Genomic DNA, 5,512 nt, shown 5'->3' on the forward strand with positions numbered 1-5,512 from the left:
ATACGCTAAATTCTCAAAATGTGAATTTTGGTTAAAGTAAGTACAATTTCTAGGGCATAGCATCAGTAGAGAAGGCATCCAAGTCGATCCAGCAAAGATTGAAGCCGTGTTAAATTGGGAAAGACCAAAGACACCGACAAAAGTTCGAAGTTTCTTGGGATTGGAAGGATATTATAGAAGATTTGTTAAAGATTTTGCGAAAATAGCAACACCGTTGACCAAGTTAACTCGAAAAAATGAAAAGTTTGTATGGAATGATAAATGTGAAGAAAGTTTTCAAGAACTGAAAAATCGGTTAGTAACCGCACCAGTACTTGTATTACCAGACGAGAATGGGAATTTTGTCATTTACAGCGATGCTTCGTATCACGGACTAGGATGTGTATTGATGCAGCACGGTAACGTCATCGCATATGCTTCGAGACAACTTAAACCTCATGAGCAGAAGTATCATACGCATGACCTGGAATTGGCAGCGATCGTATTTGCGTTGAAGCTTTGGAGACATTATCTTTACGATGAAAAGTACGAAATCTATACAGATCATAAAAGTCTAAAGTATATCTTTACGCAAAAGCAACTGAACATGCGTCAACGTCGATGGCGGGAATTGATTAAAGATTACGATATCACAATCAGTTATCATCCAGGAAAAGCAAATGTTATAGCAGATGCGCTAAGCAGGAAAGAAAGATTGAATCAGTTAACTTCATGCGAAGAATCAGCCAAGGAATTCGACAAATTGGAAATCGAGATTCGTATTTCCAATGAATCTGTAGAAGCTATCTACGCTATGACTTTCCAACCGGAGTTGCTAGAAAAGATTCTCCGCTGTCAAGAAGAAGTGATGGGTCAAGATGACGACTTAACGGGAGAAGAGATCACAACCCAGAAAGATAATGAAGGAATTTTATGCTTTGTGTCGAGAATCTGGATCCCTAACGTGACAGAACTAAAAGAAGAGATATTGCGAGATGCGCACACACTACTAAAATTCTGTCAATAGACATCGGTCCTTAGACATCGGTTGCTGAGACGACCGATGTTAAAGTTATATTTAGACATCGGTTATTTTAAAACCGATGTTACTGCTTATTTTAGACATCGGTCCACAAAATAACCGTTGTCTATAGTTATTTTTTAAAAATGAAAAACATTAGTTAGACATCGGTTTTTTATGTAACCGATGTCTTTGTTTTATAGACATCGGTTTGAGTTTACGACCGTTGTCAATGGTTAACTAAAAAAAATTAAAAAAAAAATGCGAAAAGTTTCCCCCCTTTTATTTCCCAATTATTCCCCCCTTAACCAAAAAATGAACCCGTCTCTCTAGTATCTCTCTCCTCTCAGCTCTCTTCCTCCCCTATCTCTCTTTCATTCTCTTTCATCTCTCTCTCTCTCTCTCTCTCTCTCTCTCTCTCTCTCTATCTTTCTCGCTCTCTCTCTCTTTCTCGTTCTTTCTCATCTCTCTATCTCTAACCATATTTTCATAATTAAAACCCTAATTTATATGACCATCTCAAATTGCAAGTAATTAGGGTTCGAATTAAACACCAAATTATAGATCTTCAATTAATCAAACTCCTGCTATAAGAAACCTTAATTTCTCGACCCGACTTGGATTAGTTTGTATAATTGGGTTTTTTTTCTTTATCAAGATTGGGTTTTCTGTGTTCTTACTTTCTATTGATGTTTTTAACAGGTTATGAAACATCAGTACCCATCTCAAATTGGAGCTTTCAAAGCTTGTGGATGACATTTACGAGAAAGTGAAGGAGAAAGAGAGTGGTGTTAGTGTTGCTTCGGTGAGGAATTATGTGCTTCTTTTGTTGAGTTTGATTTGTTTAATTTATGTATGAGATAGTAGTTTCACTATAATTATGAGTTTCATCATTTTCTGTTTATGGTATAAAATCCGATTGTTTCAATGGCTTTAGTAACTATGGTTATTTTGAGTTTATTTGTAGACGCTGTTCACTTTTGGTACTAAACTGTATAAGGTTTTTTTTACTACAAGTCAGGCACAAGGAGTTGCTCATGTGACTGGGATAGACTAAATTTACAGGCAGTGTATAGTTACAACAACTCTATATATATGCTGACCTCTTTTTCTTAATTGTGTTCATGTAAAACTACATAAGTATTAGTTTAAAGGAATTTGTTATGGTATAATGTTTCAAGATATATATATATATATAGTGGCTATGAGTAAGTTGTTTTTTCTGCAAATTGTTCTTTCAAGATGATTTTACAGTATCAACTGTTATTATGCACTGTTATTATGCTTGCTGGAGAAGTGAGGCATCCTGGTTCATGTGTTTACTGATCTTTCCTGTTGTTTGGAAAATCAGGGTGGCACGACTTAGATGAGATTTCACATTGTGTATTATCTGACCATTCTGTTAAACACTTAAACTTGTAGTGGGCAGGAATCCAATGTGAAGGACAACCACACTTTTGGTGTAGTGCCGATGGTTCATTCCAGGAAGTGGGATAGAAAAATAAGAATAAGCGAATATTGTTTAAGGTGCATACTATTGTAGTTTGTTCATTGGTTATCCCTGCCTGTATCAAATCAATGTCTAAGTCAAGCACTAATTTTTACCTTCAAATTTATATTACAGCCAAAGGTCAAACTATTATGTTCTGTCCTGTCATTGCCTATCCCTTCGGAAGCTGCAATTTCTGTTCAAGAAGAAGCTCATAAAGTTGCTACTTGTGATGGGATGGTTTGTTAGTGTTTTGAGTTTCAGGGAAATGTGTACTGTTTTGAAGGAACAGAAGCGGTGGAGACAAGTGAGGGACTTTTTCGGGTGGATGAAATTGCAGGTTGTTTTCATTTTCTTGTACTTGTTAGGTTTATATGACTCTAATTGTTTAAGTGATGATGATCTTTGAAATTTTGCTCGTAGTAATTTATTATGACTGTTGCATGAGGATGGCAATTTCAATATCTGGTTTTTTAGCGATGTGTAGTTTTTTATTTTAGTGCTTGTTTTATTTATCTTTGCTGTTTTCAACTATATATAATATAGATGGCAGTACAACTAAATTAAAGTTTATTCAAAGATGCTCGGGGTTGCAATAGAAGTTTGAGTAATAAGGCATGAATTCAGTCAAGAGTTACAGAGTAATGAGCTTTGTTGATATAATATTATAGTTTTTCAGTTGCTTGTGATATGTAAAATCTTTCCTAATATCGTTTGTTGCTACCTAATTTAAATATCTCGAGGATTTTCTGGTCTTACCTTGAACTTTTTCCACTACTTTATATGATTTGGTTTATTTGTTTTCTTTTAATTTTAACTTAGATGAAATATACTTTAGAGTTCGATTTGGATGATTTCATTCTGATTCCATGTGATGCCACTAATACAGTGGTGTATAAGAACAATGGTTATTTGATGATTTCATAGAATGGAGGTCTTAACCAAATGCGTGCAACAGTGAGTAGACCAAGCTAAACTCTGGTATAATTTAATTTTTCGTTTGTATCTGAATTTCTTACATGCTAAGTACATGTTTCTGTTGAAATGAAAACGGATAAATGAATACCAATGTCACAGAACTGTACTTTACCAACATCCTCAATATTTGGAATAGTGGCAGAAACAGAAAGAAAACGGACATGCGCTAACACACTAGATTTCATTTCAGGATTACAAGAAATCATTTTCAATCTGCTGACAATTGCCTCTAAAGCTGCTCCACGGGGATCATTCAGTAGATGAACTTCATCAATGAGTACCAGTGCTATATCACTGAAGAATCTGAGACCACCATCTTTTATGCGATACCGAGTTACTGCATCAAACTTCTGAAAAATGAGATACCGCGATTTAGCCGATGTCCAATATTCAAATTATTAGTTAGAAACTGGGAATATTTTCGCATAAATTTATCTACATTAACCTCAGGAGTGGTCAAAATTATGTCAGCTTCTTGTATAATCTTGATGTTGATTTCAACAGAAACATGTACTTTGCTGCTGAACACAAGTCTGCTGCAGGGTAGCTGGGTCTCTGGACGATCTTCTATAGAAGATATTGAACACATATAGAAGATGATCTTGAATTATAGAATAGTTTGTTTAGAATTATAGACATATTTGAGATTAGTTGTACACATTGAGAATTTGTTGATCTTGAATTCAATTGTGTAATAATATATATGCATTAATTGAGTTTTGAGAATTAAATTTTTTCAGTATTGTGGTTAATGCATTGTCTAATATTCGATGTTAATACAGGGATATTAGCACATATAAATAAGGTAATAACATCGATTCAAAAATAAACACCCGATGTCTATTTATGATATTAACATCAGTTATTTAAAAAACAATCAATGTCTATTGTTCAAATTGACATCGGTTATTTATAAAAAAATTGATGTCTATTGTTCAAATTAACATCGGTTCTTTAAAAATAATCGATGTCTAATAGGTTAAAGACATCGGTTTTTTATTTTTAATCGATGTTAATTTATAAATATTGCTTGTGTGTTATAGTTTTAAATAGGCCTAATCGTCCTAATATTACATTTCTGAACTTGACATTACACAATTATATAACAAGAATGTGAATTAGACATCAGAAATTTTCCAGAAACGATGTGTAATATTACATAGACATCGGTTTTTAACCGATGTCTATGAGAAAATACATTTAACATCAGTCGCGAAGACATCATACATTTTTTACATAGACATCGCTTTTTAACCGATGTCTAAGGTCTTTTTTCTAGTAGTGACAACTCGAAATATTCCATTCATCCAAGAAGCACAAAAATGTATCGCGATCTGAAGGAAAACTTTTGGTGGCCGAATATGAAGAAGGAAATAGTAGAATGGGTGAGTAAATGCTACACATGCCAGAGAGTTAAAGCGGAACATCAACGTCCGAGCGGATTATTACAACCGTTAGACATTCCAGAATGGAAATGGGAACATCTAGCGATGGATTTTGTAGTAGGACTACCGAGGACTAGGGTAAATCATGATACGATATGGGTAATCATTGATAGACTCACGAAGTCGGCACATTTTCTACCGATTAACGAAAGATTTTTGCTTGACAAGCTAGTGCACTTGTATCTCAAGGAAATTGTGATGCGACATGGAGTTCCAATATCTATCGTGTCTGATCGAGATCCTCGTTTCAACTCAAGATTTTGGAGACAATTTCAAGAATGTCTTGGAACTAAATTAAACATGAGTACCGCTTATCATCCGTAAACCGATGGGCAAAGTGAAAGAACTATCCAAACAATCGAAGACATGCTACGAGTTTATGCGATCGATTTCGAAGGCAGTTGGGATGAGCATTTATCTTTGGTGGAATTTTCTTATAATAACAGCTATCACGCAAGCATTGGAATGCCACCGTACGAAGCATTATACGGAAGAAAATGCAGATCACCAATACATTGGGATGAAGTTGGAGAACGCAAGATTTTGGGTCCAGAATTAATCCAACAAACTAAAGAAAAGATTGAACTCATTCGGAAATGA

At 34.7% G+C, this 5,512-nt stretch overlaps 1 long non-coding RNA gene across 1 annotated transcript; it reads left to right on the top strand.

The window, feature by feature from the left end:
* Positions 1-2,426: 2,426 nt before the first annotated feature.
* LOC141720466 (uncharacterized) lies at positions 2,427-3,762 on the top strand. Its single transcript, XR_012574380.1, has 3 exons — positions 2,427-2,527; positions 2,625-2,829; positions 3,658-3,762. It is a non-coding gene; the product is annotated as an uncharacterized LOC141720466 (long non-coding RNA).
* Positions 3,763-5,512: the final 1,750 nt, after the last annotated feature.

The sequence above is a fragment of the Apium graveolens genome, chromosome 4 (genome assembly GCF_009905375.1).
Source record: "Apium graveolens cultivar Ventura chromosome 4, ASM990537v1, whole genome shotgun sequence".
Lineage (NCBI taxonomy): Eukaryota > Viridiplantae > Streptophyta > Magnoliopsida > Apiales > Apiaceae > Apium > Apium graveolens.